Here is an 11,770-nt window from a genome sequence, read left to right as displayed (position 1 = left end):
TCTGCACATTGTGTGGCCGTCTAATGAAAGGGAGCGCTCTTGCCGGCATTTAGGCAACAGAAACATGCTGCAGTTGTGCAAACAAGTTCATGCAACTATTGTCTCTCCCCTTACTTGCAACATGCACTGCGAATGTTTGGGGCAAATGTTATGCGTTTTGTGTTCGGCTTTTGTCCGCTGACTAAACAAAAGGCATGCAAACTGAAAGCATTTACTCAACGGCACGAGAGAATTGTGCAGGTAAAAAGTGAAGAAGACGGCAGCAATCAACTGCGCAATACTCTGTTAGTTAGCGAAGGACAATTGAAGATGGCTCCATCCTGAGAAGACGAGGAATATAAATAGAAATTTGTCTGTGTGTTTATTATATTTGTTTGTTTTCCACAAATATTGCTTGCTTGTGGAGCATGCAAATAAAGAAAAAATACTTGTGGAAGCAGTAAAATATAAAAGGTCAAGATGCCGTCGCATCAAGTGTTGGCAAGAGCGGGCAAAAAAGCAATTTCCTAAGTCCAGCACGTGCCTAAACTCATTTTTGCGCTGTCCTTAATTATTTCGAAATGAAACGACTAAAAGGGCCTCAAGCGCAAAAAGTGGCCAACAATTGGACAACTCTTGGCCAGATACCTGCCCAGGAATTTAGCCAGAATTCTTTCTGTACCAGCTCCAGTCTCTGTTTTATGTATATAATTTGCATTTCTCATTGTGCTTCGCCGGTTATCCGGCTTGGATGAATAATTATGTATTTTAAACATAAAATATTAATAATATAATAAAAATTAATAATATATTTCTGACTCTTACATGCTCTCAACAGACTGTCTTTAATTTCCAGCTAATTCATTTCTTTATACACTTGATGAATTAAAACCGTTTCATAAGCCCGTCGGCCTAAATTTAAATTTGGGTATTGTCTTTGCGCAAATTATAAACAATTAAGAACCCCTTTTTGAAGAGGGTTTGCGCCGAGTACTTTGCAATTAGGCAACGGGCATTAGCGAGTGGGAAAGTTTCTAAGCTGCTTTGAGCTGCAACTGCTTCCCCCCTTTATAAAATTACAAATTTCAATTCAGCGCCCAGAATCCCAACCTTTGAATCAATGCCCGTCTTTTTTTAATTGGCTCCAGCTTGTGGGTGCTGGCGAACTGGCCATCAAGCTCTTTTTAACCAAGTTCGCTAATTGTGCGGCCAGTAAGCTTCACAACTGACAGCCCCAAATTGCCAGCTGCATTTTGTGGCCACTCTTAATTGCCCAATGTTCACTGAGTATTCATGGAGAATGTGTTGCATCTATTTCGATTTTAATTGGGTATTAGATTATTTTATAACTAGTTCAAGTTCAATACAATTTCAATTTATTTTTAAGCTCACATCAGGCACTAAATCATTGCTGGCTTAACATTTAATATTGAATAATGCGTTTTTTTGGCTGAAACTGTGCTGAATCGCATGCTGTGATGTAGATTAGGGCGTGACATGTTGAGTAATTTGAAATTAAAGCTTCAATATGTTACGCCAGAAGAATTATTTATATGGACAATATGTGTCGGAGTCAGAGCGCAATTAGCTAACATAGAAGAAAGCTTAAGAAGCAAATTTGATGACGATTGAATGAAGAATTATGAACTCTTCTGGTCTGATATTTTTATATATTGAATTTTGCCCATAATTCGTGGCCTATTTCATTATTTTACAGGTTTAATTATGCTCAATAAAAACGATTTATTATCATTTTTGATTGCCTTTTTTATGGCCATCGCAAGCTTAAATACATCTCAGTACTGCTGCCTTTTACGCACACATTTGCACAGCTTTATGATATGCTGAATTTAATGTCTCTTGAGCTTAAACAAAGTAATTCGAAAAAAGTCTGCAGCTGTTCGCGTACCTGACAAATTTCCAGCTATTTAATAAATTGGTTATGAGCGCAGTCACACCCACACACACACACGCACAACTCGAATTACTCATAACAAATGTAGTGGCAGCATATATGCGTATATAATAAATATACTCATGCACAGCTATATGTTTATATAAATAAATGTTTGCTTTGTAGCGTGTTAAATTAATGAACTTTTGTTGTGAACACATCATGCTTTGATTACGCGCAATCTATCTAAAACGCTGCAAAGCGCCATCTGTTGGCTGTTTGCTTGCTTGGTAAATAAACTAAGAGTGAGCGTATTGGTTTGGTGCATTGTTGATCTATAAATATTATAAGTGCAATCTATAGATCCACTATATGTATTCAATTCAGCTCATCAGCTATTCATGATTTCTACCAAAAGCCAAAAATACAGAAGATGTAGTATGAAATATGAAGTTAGCCACATGAAATAGAGAATATGAAATAATATTTAGTCAAACTTCAGAGTATTAAGCATTAGCTACCCATGGACTGCACACAATTTGTGCTTTAGCTCTGCAACTTAAAATTTCTCTGCTGCATTTGGGTTTGCATGTTATGCTGCCATTTGACTATTGGCATGGAAACCGAAGGCTTGGGGAAGTGTGTGCTTCGTAACAAGACAACTCATAAGTATTTATACATATATAACATTTATGCAGTTCATTGACTCCGCAATGCGTCTCAAATTGCGATAAGTCGCACGTATTTGTTTTGCATTTACATATGCGAGCAATTTGCTCGTGGATATTCCTCTTATTCTACTTCTCTTGCTGCTTCATCATTTTTTTTTTTGGCAGCTTAAAAAAGTTTTCATAATCATAACTCTGTCGCATTTTCCATTGTCTGGCATTTCACGCAGCGTTCAATTTCGCCAGCACGTGAAAGCACTTACTGCGTGAGTGTACGTGTGTGTGTATGTGCGTGTGTGTGTGTGTGTGCTTGAGATGAAAAGAAACTGGCGAATGGAAAATCAATACATATTTATGAGTTCATGTTGCGGACGCACTTACAAATCGAATGCTTTCGCCTTCTGCCTGGGGGAAAGGAACTTTTGTCAGGCTTACTTCTTGTTAGATTGCAGCGCATAAACAGCAATCAATAGTGTTGGGGCTACGTCCATGGGGGGGCTGGCAATATATGCGATATTTCTTTTATTTGATTTTCAAAAGTCTTAGACAGTAAGCCCCTTACATATATTATTTTGTTTTTTATTTTGTAGCATGGTTTTTTATTGCATTTTTTTTTGAAAGCGAAAAACAAAAGCAATTTGTGCTACAGTAAACAGGTGCTCGCCGCTTCGTGGTAAAATAAAAATTTTAAATGCCGTGCGCTGTAAAGTATGCTACGATTTTCGCCCGTTGTAAGCGGCTTACGAGCTCAGCCGCAAGTGCAATTTGCGCAGTAGCGAATGCATGGCGTTAGCACTCGCCGCAAAGGGATCAGTCAGCAACTAGTGCAGTTAATTTTTAGTGGCATTAAAAGCGTCAACTGCCAACTTCAACTTTATGCGAAATGCCTTTAAGAGACTTTAGATCTGGGCAACGACTTAAAGTTGTCCGAATGTCAGCAGCAGGTGAATAGGTGCACAGGTGCACAGCAAATTTCAGTTGCAAGTTGCTCTGCATTTCTATATGCATTTGCAACAAGAGTCAATGTCAATAGATTTTATTGCATCAAGTGCAGCAGTCAAAAGGAAGTCGAAGCACTCAAATTGCATTTTGCACGCTTTTGCTAGATGCTCCGTCCAATGCTTCGGCTTTTCCTTTTGCTTCTCTTGCTGTGTCACTGAATGCAAACTTTTTAGTGCTTCAATGTTTAGATTGATTGCAGTTGAAACACATAGCCACATAACTGCATGTGTGTGTGCCTGTGTGTATGTCGAAGTATGTGGATGTAAAAAATCAATTAATTTTAACTGTGAATTGGATGTGTCAAGTGGATGAGCTGCGCATATCGATTGATTTGGGTGCTTTCCATGTCTCTCGATACCCTATAGCTATGAATTGGGTCAGCAGCGGGTGCACTCACATGATGCCTAAGCATGTAACTGGCAGAAGATGAAACATGCTATAATGTATAACCATACAAACAGGAAATATCGGCTATGAGGCTATGCCATGATTGACTTACAAAGGCGACTGATCTCTCCATAAATTCATACATGACAACAGGGTATCTTTTATCTCCCACTCTCAGAGGCACACTCTGGATTTTGTCTGCCGTTTGGAACATGCCCTGCACACTTGACTTAATTGCAAGTGAGCCGAATAATGCGAATGTTGTCGGAATAACAACAAATTGCTGCAGGCCCCGTTTCAGTAATTCAATAGGCATTCATTTTTGCATTTCAAACGACAAATATGGTCCCGGCTTATCCCCAGTGCTGTAAGGGAAAACCGCTTTGATATCGAACAGGCCACTAACAAGCCCAAAAGTTGGCTGGGTTTCGGCTGCGTCTCGTTTGTCAGCCCAAGAGCGCAATTTGATACAAGGGCTCAAGTCTTTAGCTTTAGCCCTAATCAATGCGAAATGAAAGGCAAGAGCCAAAAAGGTTGACTTTCCCTTCAAATGTATTAAATATATCTGCATATATATATTGAAAAGATATATTGTAATGGGATCCACAAATATGGTCACAATCTGTTCGAACTTTCAACTCTGCAGCATGTTAAAGGATGCGCAAGAAGTGCGCAGTTAAGAATGTTTTTTCAAAATGTCATTGTGTTGTGTACAACGAAATGTAAATAAATAAATGAGCCTTTTGCCTGGCCACAGGAGCACATTCGAATCCTTTTCACATTTGCATAATATATTAAATATGCAGGACACAGACACGCAAACAGATTTCCTTACGACAATAAAATGACCTATGTGAGCTCCACAGTCAGCACAAAGGGAGCCGAAAACTCTGCTACAAAATGCCAACATTAAATACAGTTGATGGGAGGTGAAAGCCGAGCGGCTAGGCAGCTTATCGCATTGTCGCTTCAGGTATGTGAACTTTCAGCCTTTTGTTTTGTGATAAACGACCAATAGAAATCCGTTTCGATGGCACTACAAAAGCATTTATCATTACTTCAATTTGAGGCCTAGACAGCTGGCATATGTTGAGTGGTTGTGTGGGTGTGCGTGTGTGTATTTGTGTTTCAATATTTGCTACTTCAAGTATTTGAAATTGTGCGCAAGTAAATTATTTTACTTGTGTCTTAAATGTGTCTTGAGATGGAACAATGCAAGACTTTCTGATAATTGACTTAGCTTAGTTTACTTGTCAACACTTTTGAACTACTTAAAAATATAATATCTAGCCGTTTTCATATAGAATATATAATTTAATAAAATAATATATCATATGATATAAAATATAATATTCCATTTCATTAAGAGCTTTTCGTCTTCTCGTGTATGTCGTGCCCAGTGTGAGTATTAATCGCATACGCGCCCATCGCTAGCGCCGTTCATGACTGGCAATTTGAGTTTGTCCCTTTCAGACTTATTTAATCATTATTCTAATTAGATATTCCGTGTGTTTCGCTAGGCAGCTCATTTACTGCAATGCGAACTCATCTACTATTTGACGGCATTTCAATGGAACAGCATTATCCTCTGGGAGAATACGGAATGCTAAACACGTATCATTCGCTTTTCAGTGAGTGTCTAATTAGCAGCTGGGGAGCTGGTCTGCAATCAATGCTATTCAGCGGGCCATTTAATGGAATGTGATAACAATTCGAATTGAATTTTGAAAATGTTCCACAGTTGACAGTTTTATGGAGTGACAAATGCTCAATCAGCGTATGAAACGTATGGAATCTGCATTCAAATAGCTGTCGAACGAATCAGCCAAATGGAATGGGAATAGAGAAATGCATGAGAGATAACTTCTGAAACTTTCAACTATTAAATACTTCAACTGGTTTATTATGTGTTCAGAAATTTCTCAACTACTTTAAAACTCATAAAATATAAATAAATTTAAATTAAATTAATTTAAATTTATAAAAGCTTTTAAATGAGTTGTCAATAAGAGTAGCTTAAAGGTTGAGATTAATTCCACTGAATATTTGTTTACCTGGCAAACAGCTCTCGTTTACATTTGCATATTAATTGGCATTTCGTGATAGTTTGTCAGCAAAATGTTGATTTATTCAGCAAGGTAAAAAGCCAAAAAGAAGCTTTGCCACATTAAATTAAATCGCAATTTCTTGCCGTTCCAAGCGAAAAGCAAATAACGAAAAACGATATATAATAAGTTGGCAATACACAGGAGGCAACGACTGCGAGATGCCCTGTAGACAACACTAATGTAATATTAAAATGAATTTAATCACTGCTGATTGCTTTTCTTGAGTAAAACCCATTTGAGCCGAAGCTGCTAGCGAAATACCCGTCCTTAATGAGTTTACCCCATGCGACAAGCTTTATGCGCACTGGGCATAATAAATTATCGACTGAATTATTGATGCGGCTCAGTGAGATGTGCAAATGATGTTGTCAAAGCGAACGTTTGGGAAACATTTTCCCAAGTCGATTTTTTTCCTTTCATGCCAATCATTTGCTTTTCACGCACTTTTCACGCAGCATTTAATGTTTGCTGTAGACTCCCATTCACAAAGGAATAAAAGACGAATAAAATGACTGAAAGTAAACATAAAACGCCAAATGCCAGGCGACAGCGGAAGGTGACAGATTTGTGCAGCGTAACCTTTGGCCTCTGACTGGGTGGGTGCGAAGGGGGCGGGGCGGGGCCTTAGGCGTGGCAGTTGTGGTAATTGAGTATTGACCAAACAGCTGAGCAAACGCTTTCGTGACCTGCGACAATTGCGCTCTATTTGTATAAAAATAACTTTGTGAACGTAAGAGACAGAGAGAGAGTGCACACATCTCGGTGGCGAGTTGTTGCTATAAAGTGTTAATAGGCAATTAAATGTAGTTGGCATTCAGTGGGCGTGGCAAAGCGGTTATGCCGATCACGTATGCAAAGCTGCCCGCAAATCCAAGCTGAGTCTGCCTGTGTGTGTGTATTTGTGTGCAGAGTGCAATCAGTTCGAGTGTTCAATGTTTCCGTTTTCATTTCCGTTTCCGTTTCCGTTACGAGCGCTTCGAGCCACCTGCATTCTCTGGCGTTTGCATATTACGTCTTTTGTATTGTCCTGTCATTTGCATTGTCAGCAGAGCTCAATGGTGCCCGGCGTTTGCGTGCGTGTGTGTTTGCGGGCGTGGCATGCAAGTGACGCCAAGGACAATTGGAAACGAATTGGTTTTGCATTGTGCAGCTTGGGCAACCGCAAATCCCACTAGACCAGCGGCTAGCCAGAATTCATATCAGCAATTTCAGATGGAGGTGCGCTGCTGGCGGCTTAATTCATCTTCACCAACCACAACTCAGTGGCAATGCGATGCGAAATGAATTCTGGCTTCTTTTTCGCAAAAGTTGACTACAAAATCAATATTTACTTGCTGCCTCTGCTGTGGCTGATGTGGCCTGCAGTGAAATTAGCAAGCAACGAACTGAAATGAACTTCGCTGGCGCTTGTTCAAGCTGCGGAGCCTCAGCTGCAGTTGCTTCTAAAATATTTTACTACAACAGCCACAAGCACAGCGTACGAAAAAATTGTAGTCCAAGTTGCTGTGGTTTTTGCAGGCAAGAACAAACAAGAAAAGAGACGAGCGAAGTTAGCGAGAGAGAAGGGCAACAGCAGGCAGATTGGCATGCATGGCGTATACATAATATGCGCAAATTAAGTACACGAATAGTACAAAAACATGTTGGAATGCAAGTCTGAAGAGCGCTTGACTAAAAGATACTTTGTAAAGTAGACCACAGGCACTCAAATAATGTGTGGATTTCTACTAGAGTGCTATGCTGTACTAAAGGTAAGCCAATTACTAAAAAGTCCTTAGCCGAAGCCGACTTTAAGTTAAGCTAAATGATATTCGGATAGACTCTATGTAAGCCTTTACACATGCACCCAATTCAACATTTACAGGGCATTGAGGCAAAACAAAATTGAGTGCCAAGCAGGAAACTGTAGCGAATGCTTGTCAAGTCGAATGCCAAAGCATTTTCTGTTTTTGTCTGTGTTTTGGGCGAGGTCCTGGCAGCATTGTCCTGAAGTCGAGAGCAAGACGAAAAGTGTGCTCGAAAATTAATGAACCAACTGTTGTACATTTTGGTATGTGCACAGCAGACTGCATAAAAGGGATTGACATTTGCAACTTCTGCCTGCCAAAATAAAGTTTTTTGTGCCACTTGCCATTGGGATGCTAAATGAGCCAAGCAAACTCGAAATGTTTCAGCTTAATATTTATCAGTGGAAGATTTTAGACTTGTTCCAATTAAGGAAACAGTTTTAAATCTCTTAAATAAATTGGAAATTAAAAAAAAATAAATAAATAGCAATGTAGAGGAATAGATACAACTATAGATGAATAGATATTATATGTTTATCTTATTCTCACTCTTAAGCTACAACAGCTCTTGGCTAAAGTTTTAGGCAAACACCTATTACAAAATAGTTGGATTATCTGAAAGAACATTTCATATTAGTTAAATATGTTAGCAAACTTCTTTATAATTTCATAAATTTAAATTATTCATTTAATTTGTTGCACTCTGCTTTAATTATGGAGCTTAGTTTGTAAATCGTTGCCATGGCGTATAAGCCATGCCCCTGAGGCCACACGCTATTGCTGCTGCTGCACATGCCACAAAAATTCTATTTCATGCTTAAATATGGAAAACTTTACCCGGGGCAGACTACGTGCAGCATAAAGTCATTTGTATGCTCATGCATATGTGATGTGTGTTCTGTGTGCTCCGGCATGTTTGCCTTATTGACCCACGAACCCATGTTTACATTGTATGCTGCAATAAATTTGCAAATAGTCCTGCATTTTTATTAAGTAATTGCTGTGTGCGTCATGTTGACAATCAACCAAAAAAAAAATGACCAATTTGGACTAATGAGTTCCAGTTCGGGCAGTGCCACGCTCTGAACTGTGTAACTAAATTACGACTGATGTTGCCAAGAGCTGCATTGCGTTTGTCTTTCATTACGAGTTCTGTGCTACCTGCCTAATTAGCATAGTTGGCCGTATGCTTTAATTAGTCAGAGGTAGAAGTGTGGGCCAGCTAATGAATGCAGCATTGCACATCTATTAAACCAACGTGAAAAACATCTGCACGGCAAGCCAACAACTCCTCGTCATTTTCTCCTTTTGTTCAAGTTTATTCGACGTCATTTCATTTTCATTGTATTTAAATGCTCGTGAAATTCAAAGCAAGCAAGTGATAAAAGCTGCTTAAACACACACACACACACTAGCAGACAGACACACGCCCAATGTAAAATGTACTTGTAATGCTTGAACATAAAAAATGCATCAGCTGCTTGTTGCTGCCATTTGATGCTTGTTGCGGTCCGCTGCAGTCAAAGTTCGACAGCAGCCAGCGGCGCGATCCAAAGACTTTGTGTATGCTTTGCATATATGTGTATACACACAGATATATAGATATATGTGCATAGATGTATGTTGGTTATATACATATATTTGTATTTATAATTCTTTCAGGGTGTTTAATTTAAGCCAAGCTCTGGGCTTGTAAAAAAGCAGAAATAAAATAAAAATATTAATTTTCAGACAATGTATGCGTAAGAATCTATAAGTCAAAGTTGTCTGCGCCAGAAGGAAAAAATATGCTTAGTATGCTAAAGCATATAGATACATATATACATATATACTAATAATTATATATATAAAAATATACAAAAGTATCTATAAAGTGCAGACGAAAAATCTAACATGAAATATGAATCATTAAAGAAATTAATGAAATAATAAAGAAATAATAAAATAATAAAGACAGAGAAATGTCTATAATATATATATATATGTAGCTGAAAGATATAGTAGAAAGCAACAATTTTTCTTATATATGTATAAAGTTACAGAAGTATCTTTAGAGTGCAAAGAGTCAAAATGAGATTTGAAGCACTAATAAAATAATAAAGGGCTAAAAGATAGATGCATATATATGTAAAGATACAAAATAAAAGACAAAATGAGTTTCGAAGCGCTAATAAGATTTATGAAAAATGATAAGATATATGATTTTCTATGTAGCTGAAAGATACAAGAGTTCAGAGAGCAACAATTTCGCTTGTTAATTAAGCTTAAGCCATGCACTGCCGGCAATGCGCCATTTTCCCATTATTTTCTATAATTAGGGCTTAATGACATTTCAAAAGGCTTTCCGTAACCTTTTGCAGACAATTATGCAATAATGCTACGCCTGACGAGCACTTTTGTGCTTCAACGTCAAGCAGCCCTTTTTGCTTTCTGTGTGGCAATTAAGTCGGCTGCCATATTGCCAGATATGGCGCGTGTCGGTTGCGGTTGCCGTTCGATTGCTGTTTAAAATTCATAAGTGAATACAGCTGACCAGCACGGCGTGTGCGTAATACTATATGTTACGAATCATTGATATTTAATTGGCCATCAGCAGCTATAAAACGGGTGAAGTAAATGTTTACTATATGACGCAAGCTACGGCAAGACAAGACATTAAGCATACGACATGTGAGCCAAGTAGTGAAGGGAGGAGCGCAGCAAACCTCATGTAGAACAAGCCAAATAACAACATCGTAAAGCAGCATCACGTAGGCCAAAAAAGGGGCAAATGACAATGTACAGTGGCAGCTGCCTATGAAGAAACTTTAGAATACATTTATGTCTCTGTCTTCAACATTTCCCACTTTATGATTGAGTTATAGTTAATTTATTCCATTATCTTCGACTTGGCATATCTAATATCTAATGTCTAAAGATTTTCATTGTCATTAAGTTAATGCTCAACTGTATTTGGAGCTGGGTAAGTCCGAGACTCTCTGTTTTGTAGGCTCATCAAATTGTAAATCTGTGTACGTGACCGCACGTTTGAATCTTTAGTCGCTCGTTTTTCCAATTTTGCCGTCGTTAAACAAGCTACAAAATGCATGTGCAGCCATCAAAGTTGAATCGAAACTCGAAGTCAGTCAAAGTCTGGCGCTTATTTAGCCATTACGCAGCCAGCCACCCAGTCATCCGCACACGGATTAGACTTATCAAGCATCAACTGCAGCACATCCGAAGTGGAATTCACTGTCTGAGACTAAGTGCTTTTTCATTAGAAATGTTTCCCATGCATTATCAGGCATTGTCTCTCACTGTCTCTCCCTCTCCTTCTAACTCTCTCTCTCTCTCTGTGTGCTTTTCTAGCTCTCCGCTAAAGTTTTTTCTTTGTTTTCCCCTCAGCGGAACAAAACACAAAACGAATTTATAATTGAAAAGTTTCTTCTTTTTGTGTATGTGAGTGAAATTAATTAGATTTCAAGGATAACAAAATTCTATTCATTTAACTTGACAAGATACTCCCTAGGTGTGCTGCGATGGGTAAGTTAAATGAAATTTCTGATTTAAATGCAAGCTAAAGCCGTCCATAAATCAAAGCTGGCATTCAAGTCTATGCAAATGTTGTGGCTGCACTTGTTACACAGTAGCTAATCCAGTTAAGACTTTATGCAAACAGCATCATATGTCACTAACTGAGCCAACTTCACTCTCTCTCCCTGCCCATATCACTTTTTCAAATGAAATTAGATGCTGTCGTTGGCAGAAGCCAGAGTCGACAGACGCTTTAATTAAATTAAACTGTAAAAGTTGGCACAACTCTACCGAAACACGCACCCACACACGCAGGCCCATAGACTGACTGACTGGCCACATGTGTGCTTTGAGCTTGATGCCACCTATGGCGCCTTCTGTGGCGGTGGCTGGTGCTGCTGCTGTTGCTGCTGCTGTTGCTCCTGTGTCAAA

The sequence above is a fragment of the Drosophila hydei genome, unplaced genomic scaffold (assembly GCF_003285905.1).
Source record: "Drosophila hydei strain 15085-1641.00,03,60 unplaced genomic scaffold, DhydRS2 tig00008119-arrow-pilon, whole genome shotgun sequence".
Lineage (NCBI taxonomy): Eukaryota > Metazoa > Arthropoda > Insecta > Diptera > Drosophilidae > Drosophila > Drosophila hydei.
This window is presented reverse-complemented; position numbering follows the sequence as displayed.